Here is a 12,377-nt window from a genome sequence, read left to right as displayed (position 1 = left end):
GGCTGCACTCAGAGGAAGGACAGCAGGCTACCAAGAAGACATTTGAAACCCTATGAGCATATACAGGGGGAGGAGGTCCCCCTCAGTCACAGACATAGGGAAGGGCAATAAGGGGAAATGGGAGGGAGGGAGGAATGGGAGGGTACTAGGGATGGAATAACAATTAAGATGTAATATGAATAAATTAATAAACTATATTTTTAAAAAAACCTTCATGGTGCTGGCACACTGTCAGGCTCGTTGATCAATGAAATTGAATTGAAGCTCCAGAATTGAATCCACACAAATATGGTCACTTGATTTTTGTCAAAGAAGCCAAAGCTATTCAATGGAAAAAGGATAGCATCTTCAACAAATGGTGCTGGTCTAACTGGATATCTACGTGTAAAAAATATCACTGGGCCCATATATGTCACCATGGACAAAACTCAAATCGAAGTGAATCAAAGACCCCAACAGAAACCAGAGACAATAAGTCAGTTAGAAGAAAAAGTGAGGAAGAGCCTGGAACACATTGGCACAAGAAAAAATTTCCAGAAAAGAACACCAACAGCCCCAGCATCAAGGTCAACAATTAATAAATGGGAACTCATGAAGCCGAGAAGCTTCTGTAAGGTAGGAGACACTGTCAACAGAACAAAGTGACAGCCTACAGACTGCGAAAAGATCTTCACCAACCCTACCATCTGACAAAGGTCTAATATCCAAAATATAGAAAGGACTCAAGAAATTAAACACCACCAAAACAAATAACCCAATTGACAAATGGGGCTCAGAACTAAACAGAGAATTCTCAACAGAGGAATATCAAATGGATGAGAAACACTTAAAGAAATGCTCAACCTCCTTAGTCATCAGGGAAATGCAAATCAAAACGACTCTGAGAGTCCATCTTACACCCATCCGAATGCAAAGATCAAAAGTTCAAGTGACACCACATGCAGGCCAGGATGTAGAGAAAGAGGAACAGTCCTTCATTGCTGGTGGGTATGCAAACTAGTACAGTCACTTTAGATATCTATCTGGCACTAATTTGGAAAACTGAGGATAGGGCTTCCTCAAGACACAGTTATTCCACTCATTGGAATATACCCAGAAGATGCTCCAGCACACAACAAGAACATTTGCTCAACCATGTTTATAGCATCCCTATTCATAATAGCCAGAACCTGGAAACAGGCTAAGTGTCCCTCAGTAGAAGAATGGATAAAGAATATCTGATACATTTACACTACAGAATATTACTCAGCTTTTTAAAACAAAGAATTCATGATTTGTCTAATAATGGATTGGACTAGAAAAGATCACAATGACTGAGTTAACACTGAAGCAGGAAGAATCAAATGGTATATACTCACTTATATCAGGACACTAGCCAAAGTGATGTGTCCCATGAAAATCTTCACTTACCATGAAAGTGGGACAGAAGGGACAACTTCCTATCAGGAAACTAGGTGAGAGAAGCATGGGAGAATGGGGAAAAAGAAGGATCCAGAGGGACTTAGAAACGTACAAAAAGATTATGATCAGCAGATCAGGCCCCAGGGGTCCTGCTCAAACTAGGGCACAAGAGAAGGGCAATACGTACATTAAATTTCGAACTCCTACACAGATCTAATCAATGGACAGGATATTCTCCGCAGTAGAGTGGAGAGTGGGGTCTGACTTTCCCACGAACTCTGGTACCCCATATTTGACCATGTCCTCTGGATGAGGAGGACTGGTGGCACTCAGAGGAAGGATCAGAGGCTACCAAGAAGACATTTGATACCCTATGAGCATATACAGGACATTGGCACAGGAGACAACTTCCCGAACAGAACACCAACAGCCCAGGCTTTAAGGTCAGCAATTAATAAATGTGACCTCGTGAGGCTGAGAAGTTTCTGTAAGGCAGGAGAGACTGTCAACAGAACAAAGAGACAGCCTACAAACTGTGAAAAGATTTTTCACCAACCCTACTTCTGACAAAACTCTAATATCTAAAATAAATAAATGAAATAACCCAATTGAGAAATGGGGCTCAGAACTAAACAGAATTCTCAACAGAGGAATATCAAATGGCTCAGAAACACTTAAAGAAATGGTCAACCTCCTTAGTCATCAGGGAAATGCAAATCAAAACAACTCTGAGATTCAATCTCACATCCATCAGAATGGCTAAGACCAAAAGTTCAAGAGACACCACATGCTGGACAGGGTGTAGAGAAAGAGGAACACTCCTTCATTGCTGGTGGGAATGCAAACTAGTACAACAACTTTGTAAATCTATCTTACGCTATCTCAGAAAACTGAAAACACAGCTTCCTCAAGGCCCAGCTATTCCATTCCTTGGAATATACCCAGAAGATGCTCCAAAACCCAACAAGGACATTTGCTCAACCATTTTCATAGCATCCATATTCATAATAGCCTGAACATGGAAACAGGCTTAGTGTCACTCAGTAGAAGAATGGATAAAGAAAAGCTAGTACATTTACACTATGGAATATTATTCAGCTATTAAAACCAAAGAATTCCTGAAATTTGAGGACAAACGGACTGTACTAGAAATGATCATAATGAGTGAGTGAACCCAGAAGCAGAAAGAGTCAAATGGTGTAACTCACTTATATCTGGACACTAATAAAGGGACATGTCCCATGAAAATCCTCACTTACCAGGAAAGTGGGACAGAAGGGAGGACTTCCTATTAGGAATCTAGGTGAGAGAAGCATGGGAGAATGAGGAAATTGAAGGATCCAGAGGGTCCTAGAATCCTACAAAAAGAAGATTATGATAGGCAGATCAAGGCCCAGTGGTCCTGCTCAAACTATGGCACCAGGAAATGACAATACGTGCAGGAACTTCCAACCCCTAAACAGATCTAACCAAAGGACAGGATATTCTCCACATTTGTGAGAGTGGGGTCTGACCTTCACACGTACTCTAGTGCACCATATTTTACCAATTCCCAGGGTGGGGAACCCTGGCTGCACTCAGAGGAAGGACAGCAGGCTACCAAGAAGACATTTGATAACCTATGAGCATATACAGGGGGAGGAGGTCCCCCTCAGTCACAGTCATAGGGGAGGGGAGTAAGGGGAAAATGGGACAGAGGGAGGAATGGGAGGGTACAGGGCATGAGATAAAAATTGAGATGTAATATGAATAAATTAATAAAGTATATTTTTAAAAAACCTCCATGGTACTGGCATAACATCTGGCTAATTGATCAATGGAATTGAATTGAAGCTCCAGAATTGAATCCACACAAATATGGTCACTTGATTTTTGTCAAAGAAGCCAAAGCTATTCAATGGAAAAAGGATAGCATCTTCAACAAATGGTGCTGGTCTAACTGGATATCTACGTGTAAAAAATATCACTGGGCCCATATATGTCACCATGGACAAAACTCAAATCGAAGTGAATCAAAGACCCCAACAGAAACCAGAGACAATAAGTCAGTTAGAAGAAAAAGTGAGGAAGAGCCTGGAACACATTGGCACAAGAAAAAATTTCCAGAAAAGAACACCAACAGCCCCGGCATCAAGGTCAACAATTAATAAATGGGAACTCATGAAGCCGAGAAGCTTCTGTAAGGTAGGAGACACTGTCAACAGAACAAAGTGACAGCCTACAGACTGCGAAAAGATCTTCACCAACCCTACCATCTGACAAAGGTCTAATATCCAAAATATAGAAAGGACTCAAGAAATTAAACACCACCAAAACAAATAACCCAATTGACAAATGGGGCTCAGAACTAAACAGAGAATTCTCAACAGAGGAATATCAAATGGATGAGAAACACTTAAAGAAATGCTCAACCTCCTTAGTCATCAGGGAAATGCAAATCAAAACGACTCTGAGAGTCCATCTTACACCCATCCGAATGCAAAGATCAAAAGTTCAAGTGACACCACATGCAGGCCAGGATGTAGAGAAAGAGGAACAGTCCTTCATTGCTGGTGGGTATGCAAACTAGTACAGTCACTTTAGATATCTATCTGGCACTAATTTGGAAAACTGAGGATAGGGCTTCCTCAAGACACAGTTATTCCACTCATTGGAATATACCCAGAAGATGCTCCAGCACACAACAAGAACATTTGCTCAACCATGTTTATAGCATCCCTATTCATAATAGCCAGAACCTGGAAACAGGCTAAGTGTCCCTCAGTAGAAGAATGGATAAAGAATATCTGATACATTTACACTACAGAATATTACTCAGCTTTTTAAAACAAAGAATTCATGATTTGTCTAATAATGGATTGGACTAGAAAAGATCACAATGACTGAGTTAACACTGAAGCAGGAAGAATCAAATGGTATATACTCACTTATATCAGGACACTAGCCAAAGTGATGTGTCCCATGAAAATCTTCACTTACCATGAAAGTGGGACAGAAGGGACAACTTCCTATCAGGAAACTAGGTGAGAGAAGCATGGGAGAATGGGGAAAAAGAAGGATCCAGAGGGACTTAGAAACGTACAAAAAGATTATGATCAGCAGATCAGGCCCCAGGGGTCCTGCTCAAACTAGGGCACAAGAGAAGGGCAATACGTACATTAAATTTCGAACTCCTACACAGATCTAATCAATGGACAGGATATTCTCCGCAGTAGAGTGGAGAGTGGGGTCTGACTTTCCCACGAACTCTGGTACCCCATATTTGACCATGTCCTCTGGATGAGGAGGACTGGTGGCACTCAGAGGAAGGATCAGAGGCTACCAAGAAGACATTTGATACCCTATGAGCATATACAGGACATTGGCACAGGAGACAACTTCCCGAACAGAACACCAACAGCCCAGGCTTTAAGGTCAGCAATTAATAAATGTGACCTCGTGAGGCTGAGAAGTTTCTGTAAGGCAGGAGAGACTGTCAACAGAACAAAGAGACAGCCTACAAACTGTGAAAAGATTTTTCACCAACCCTACTTCTGACAAAACTCTAATATCTAAAATAAATAAATGAAATAACCCAATTGAGAAATGGGGCTCAGAACTAAACAGAATTCTCAACAGAGGAATATCAAATGGCTCAGAAACACTTAAAGAAATGGTCAACCTCCTTAGTCATCAGGGAAATGCAAATCAAAACAACTCTGAGATTCAATCTCACATCCATCAGAATGGCTAAGACCAAAAGTTCAAGAGACACCACATGCTGGACAGGGTGTAGAGAAAGAGGAACACTCCTTCATTGCTGGTGGGAATGCAAACTAGTACAACAACTTTGTAAATTTATCTGACACTATCTCAGAAAACTGAAAACTTGGCTTCCTCAAGACCCAGCTATTCTACTCCTTGGAATATACCCAGAAGATGCTCCAACACACAAGAACATTTGTTCAACCATGTTCATAGCATCCATATTCATAATAGCCAGAACATGGAAACAGGCTAAGTATCACTCAGTAGAAGAATGGATAAAGAAAAGCTAGTACATTTACACAATGGAATATTACTCAGCTATTAAAACCAAGGAATTCCTGAAATTTGAGGACAAATGGACTGTACTAGAAATGATCATAATGAGTGAGTGAACCCAGAAGCACAAAGTGTCAAGTGGTGTAACTCACTTATATCTGGACACTAATAAAGGGACATGTCCCATGAAAATCCTCACTTACCAGGAAAGTGGGACAGAAGGGACGACTTCCTATTAGGAATCTAGGTGAGAGAAGCATGGGAGAATGAGGAAATTTAAGGCTCTAGAGGGTCCTAGAATCCTACAAAAAGCAGATTATGAAGGGGAGATCTGGGCAAAGGGGTCCTGCTCAAACTATGGCACCAGCCAAGGACAATATGTACAGGAAACTTCGAACCCCTAAACAGATCTAGCCAAAGGAAAAGACATTCTCCACATTTGAGTGGAGAGTGGGGTCTGACTTTCACATGAACTCTAGGGCCCCATATTTGACAACATCCCAGGATGGGCAACCGTCACTGCACTCAGAGGAAGGATAGCAGGCTACCAAGAAGATATTTGATACCCTATGAGCATAGACAGGCAGAGGGAGTAATGGGAGGGTACAGGGGATGGGATAACAATTGAGATGTAATATGAATAAATTAATAAACTATATTTTTTAAAACCTCCATGATACTGGCACAGCATCTGGCTTATTGATCAATGGAATTGAATTGAAGCTCCAGAATTGAATCCACACAAATATGGTCACTTGATTTTTGTCAAAGAAGCCAAAGCTATTCAATGGAAAAAGGATAGCATCTTCAACAAATGGTGCTGGTCTAACTGGATGTCTATGTGTAAAAATATGTCACTGGATCCATGTATGTCACCATTAACAAAGCTCATTTCGAAGTGAATCAAAGACCCCAACAGAAACCAGAGACAATAAGTCAGTTAGAAGAAAAAGTGAGGAAGAGCCTGGAACACATTGGCACAAGAGAAATTTTCCAGAAAAGAACACCAACAGCCCCGGCATCAAGGTCAACAATTAATAAGTAGGAACTCATGAAGCTGAGAAGCTTCTGTAAGGTAGGAGACACTGTCAACAGAACTAAGCGACAGCCTACAGACTGTGAAAAGATCTTCACCAACCCTACCATCTGACAAAGGTCTAATATCCAAAATATAAAAAGGATTCAAGAAATTAAACACCACCAAAACAAATAACCCAATTGAGAAATGGGGCTCAGAACTAAACAGAGAATTCTCAACAGAGGAGTATCAAATGGCTCAGAAACACTTAAAGGAATGCTCAACATCTTTAGTCATTAGACATGTGCAAATCAAAATTATTCTGACATTCCACCTTACACACATTAGAATAGCTAAGATCAAACCTCAAGTGACAGCACAAGCTGGAGAATGTGGAGAAAGAGGAACATTCTTTCATTGCTGATGGGAATGCAAACTTGTACAACCACATTGGAAAACTATTTGGTGCTATCTTGAAAAACTGGGAATAGGGCTTCCTCATGAAGCAGCTATTCCACACCTTGGAATATACCCAGAACGTGCTCCAGCACACAACAAGGACATTTGCTCAACCATGTTCATTTCAGCCATATTCATAATAGCCAGAACCTGGAAACAGCCTAAGTGTCCCTCAGTAGAAGAATGAATAAAGAAACTCTGGTATTTTTACACTATGGAATACTACTCAGCTATTAAAAACAAGGAATTCCTGAAATTGGAGGAAAAATGCATTGGACTAGAAATGATCATAACGAGTGAGTGAACCCAGAAGCAGAAAGAGTCGAATGGTACCTTACTTATATCTGGACACTAGTAAAGGGACATGTCCCATGAAAATCTTCACTTACCAGGAAAGTGGGAGAGAAGGGACAGCTTCCTATTAGAAATGTAGGTGAGAGAAGCATGGGAGAATGAGGAAATTGAAGGATCCAGAGGGTCCTAGAAACCTACAAAAAGAAGTTTATGATAGGCGGTTCTGGGCCCAGGGGTCCTGCTCAAACTATGGCACCAGCCAAGGACAGAAAGTGCTGGATACTTCGAACCCCTCCACAGATCTAGCCAAACGACAGGACACTCTCCACAGTTGAATGGAGAGTGGGGTCTGAGTTTCACATGAACTCTGGTGCCCCATATTTGACCATGTCCCCTGGATCGGGAAACGTGGCTGCACTAGAGGAAGGACAGCAGGTTACCAAGAAGACACTTGATACCCTATGAGCATATACAGGGTGAGGAGGTCCCCCTCAGTCACAGTCATAGGGAGAGCAATAAGGGGAAAATGGGATGGAGGGAGGAATGGGAGGAAGATGAGGGTACACGGGATGGGATAACAATTGAGATGTAATATGAATAAATTAATAAAGTATAACTTTTAAAACCTCCATGGTACTGGCACAGCATCTGTCTCATTGATCAAGGGAATTTAATCGAAGCTCCAGAAATGAATCCACATATATATAGTTACTTGACTTTTGACAAAGAAGCTCAATCGATTCCATGGAAAAAGGATAGCTTCTTCAACAAATGGTGCTGGTCTAACTGGATGTCTACCAGTAAAAAAAAAAATGCCATTGGACCTATATATATCACTAAGCACAAAACTCAAATACAAGTGAATCAAAAACCCCAACATAAACAAAAGGATACAAGTCAGTTAGAAGTAAAAGTGGGGAAGAGCCTGGAACACATTGGAACAAGAGACAACTTCCAGAAAAGAACACCAACAGCTCAGGCCTCAAGGTCAACAATTAATAAATGGGACCTAATCAGGCTGAGAAGCTTATATAAGGCAGGAAACACTGTCAACAGAACAAACTGACAGCCTACAGATTGCAAAAAGATCTTCACCAACCCTACCATCTGACAAAGGTCTAATATCCAAAATACAGAAAGAACTCAAGAAATTAAACACCACCAAAACAAATAACCCAATTGAGAAAAAGGGCTCAGAACTAAACAGAGAATTCTCAACAGAGAAAAATCAAATGGATGAGAAACACTTAAAGAAATGCTCAACCTCCTTAGTCATCAGGGAAATGCAAATCAAAACAACTCTGAGATTCCATCTTACACCCATCGGAATGCAAAGATCAAAAGTTCAAGTGACAGCACATGCGGGCCAGGATATAGAGAAAGAGGAACAGTCCTTTATTGCTGGTGGGTATGCAAACTAGTACAGTCACTTTGGAAATCTATCTGGTGCTATCTCGGAAAACTGGGAATAGGGTTTCCTCAAGACCCAGCTATTCCACTCCTTGGAATATACCCAGAAGATGCTCCAGCACACAACAAGAACATTTGCTCAACCATGTTTATAGCAGCCATATTCATAATAGCCAGAACCTGGAAACAGCCTAAGTGTCCCTGAGTAGAAGAATGGATAAAGAAACTGTGGTACATATACACTATGGAATACTATTCAGCTATTAAAAACAGGGAATTCCCAAAATTTGTGGACAAATTGATTGAGCTAGAAATGATCATAATGATTGTACCCAGAAGCAGAAAGAGTCAAATGGTACATACTCACTTATATCTGCACACTAGCCCAATGGGCATGTCCCATGAAAGTCTTCACTTACCAGGAAAGTGGGACAGACCCAAACGATGGCACCAGCCAAGGACAATACGTGCAGTAAACTTTGAACCCCTACTCAGATCTAACCAATGGGCAGGACATGCTCCACAGTTGAGTGGAGAGTGGGGACTGACTCTCATGTGAACTCTGGTGCCCCATATTTGACCATGTCCCCTGGATGGGGAGACCTGGTGGCACTCAGAGGAAGGATAGCAGGCTACCAAGAAGACATTTGATACCCTATGAGCATATACAGGAAGTGGATGTCCCCCTCAGTCACAGTCATAGTGGAGGGGAGTAGGGGGAAGCGGGAGGGAGATAGAAGTGGGAGGATACAAGGAATGGGTTAACAATTGAGATCTAATATGAATAAATTAATACAATAAAAAATAATAATAAAGTATTTTTAAAATGTTAATATAATGCTTAACCCAACCCACCCCCACACCCCATGAATGAATATAATTTTTTTTCCTTTTTTCTCCCTATTTAGTTTGGCGAAATGAATATTAAGGTAATCATATTAATATTTATTTAATAATTACGTTATACACAGGTACACATTAGATAGTTTTTATGTACATTCTTTACCACCATCTTGGATCCTGGTGAAATTATGCACCTCACTTTCAATTGGTAGGTGAGAAACTGAGACCACAGTTTCAAAACAAGTGAGTGGACATTCTTCAAGCATGACTAATAGTAAAATTGTTTTTTGTTTGTTTGTTTGTTTCATGTATACAAAGTGTTCTTTTTCAGGCTTCATGTAAAATATTCTTAGTATTCTTAAAATCCATTATATCCTAGGATATAAAATTTTAAAAAGTGAAAATTTGTGTCTATTTTGTAATTAGGTAAGTATTGTTATTAGCAACACATTTCAGTATGGCCCTAATCAGAGGCCAGGAAGGAGGTGAAATGCCCTAATTGGCAGATGGTCCATCTCTATCTCCCCACCACAGAGACACCAGCATTCTCTTGGCTCTGACTTACTCACTGACTCATTCAGTACTCATTGCTGAGTTTTTCATCTTAGCAGTAACTATGACAGTGCAAATATAGAAGATAAAGATCACGTACAGACCTGCTTTCTTCATGTGTGAATCAGCTGATGTCCACCTCTCACTGTGGTTCTCAGCTCTACATTAAAAAACACGTCGTCATGAGTCTGGAAACGGAAAGAATGAAAAAGTTATTCATTTTGTTAACTTATCTAAAGGTCTTGACACATTTTTTTTTAATTTTACAAATGCTTCTCTGGTTTCTTTAACAAGTACAAAATCTAGCCAAGTTCTGGAGATTAATGGTGAGAGTTGAATATTAATAAAGTAGATATAAGGTATTCATAAGCAACTACATTAGGAGAGAAATATATGTGCGGTACCTTGAAAGAGAATGGCCTGCATAGGTTCATATGTTTAAATACTTGGTCCCCAGGTGGTAGAACAGTTTCGGAAGGATTAAGAAGAATGGCCTTGTTGAAGGAAGTGAGTCACTAGGGGTGGTTTCTGGGATTTCAAAAGGCCTCATCATTCCGAGATAGTCCTCTCTACTTTGTAGCTGTTTTCTGAAGATGTGAGGTCTCTCAGCTAGTGTGCTAACGACATGCCTGCCTGCCTGCCTGTTGCCATGTTCCCTGCTATGACAGTCATGAACTCACCCTCTGAAACTGTAATCAAGCCCCCTATTAAATGTTTTCTTTTAGAAATTGCGATAATCATGTTGTTTTGTTGTGACAATAGAACAGTAACTAGGAAAATTCTAAGATGACAGCGAGCGGGGTGGACCTTGTTTAAAAGCTGGAACAATCGAGTCAGGGATTGGGACTATTTTGTTAACCAGGAACACCAAGATTCCCCATCCACCACAGCAGGAGAACTCCACCTTTCCACAGAAATAAACTCTAGAAAACCTGCCTGATGCTGAACTCCCTGTGAGCACAGACCCCGTGAAGAGCAGCTGGGGCAGCTACAGAAGCAGCAGCTGCTAAAACAGGTAGCAGGAAACACAGGCAGGGTCCCACCAGCAGAGGTGATTGACATGGTGTCCGGAAGATCTGGACAGTCCAGAACAGAGAGCGGGGATCTGGGCACACCAATCCACAGAGAGATACAGAGCCCACACAGGGGACCAGGCAGCTGTGGATATACCCTCTAGGTGCAGGACTAAAGCTGCATGCTCAGCTCCTCTGTTCTAAGAACTTGGAAGAAGGGTGCACACTTCCCAACAGCAGGACAGGCTCCTGCCATTGTTAACCAGGAGCTTTGTATCTGAGACTGAAGTGTATGTGGTGTTTCTCCAGGCTGGAGCTACTGGCCTAGGAAAAACACAGGAAAACGGGTGGCTCTGACCTCAGACCTACCTGCTAGTCCTGAGAAAGCCCCAGGGGCCTGTGTCCAGGTGAGCGTGAGCACAGAACAAAAATCCAGAGCAGAGGGTGTTGGCCTCATCTGTGTCTCCTGTCTTCCTCTCAGATCATTTTGGGGCCCTTGGCCCAGGAAAGCAGAGAGTTCAGATCTGGGCCCACCAGTGCACAGAGAGACCCAGAGCCTGTGCAGGGGACCAGGGAGCTGTGAATACACCCTCCAGCAGCAACAGTATAGCTGCACACTCGGCTTTTCTGTTCTAAGAACTTAGAGGAAGGGTGCACACTTCCCAGTAGCAAGACAGGCTCCTGCCATTGTTAACCAGGAGCTTTGTATCTGAGACTGAACTATGGGTGGTGTTTCTCCAGGCTGGAGCTACTGGCCCAGGAAAAACACAGGAAAACGGGTGGCTCTGACCTCAGACCTACCTGCTAGTCTTGAGAAAGCCCCAGGGGCTGGTGTCCAGGTGAGCATGAGCACAAAACAAAATCCCAGAATCTAGGGTGGTGGCCTCACCTGTGCCCCTTATCTTCCTCTCAGACCATTTGTGGGTCCCTTGGCCCAGGGGAAATAGAGAGGATGGATCTGGGCCCATCAGCTCACGGAGAGACCCAGAGCCTGTACAGGGGACCAGGGAGCTGTGGATATACCCTGTAGCTGCAGCCCTAAGCTTGTCTGTTCTCGGAACTTGGAGGAAGGGTGCACACTTCCCAGCAGCAGGACAGATTCCTGCCATTGGTAACCAGGAGCTTTGTATCTGAGACTGAACTGTGGGCGGTGTATCTTCAGATTGGAGCTACTGGCCCAGGAAAACCATAGGCGAACAGGTGGCTCTGACCCTAGACCTACCCACTGGTCCCGAGAAAGACCCAGGGGCCAGCATCCAGGTGAGTGTGAGCACAAAAAAATATTTTTCTAGGAGTAACTCTAACCAAGCAAGTGAAGGACTTGTTTGAAAAAAAAATTAAATCTCTGAAGAAAGAGATTGAAC

Source organism: Acomys minous (assembly GCF_964271855.1).
Source record: "Acomys minous genome assembly, chromosome: 7".
NCBI lineage: Eukaryota > Metazoa > Chordata > Mammalia > Rodentia > Muridae > Acomys > Acomys minous.
The sequence above is the reverse complement of the archived record's forward strand: the minus strand, read 5'-3'. Positions refer to the sequence as shown.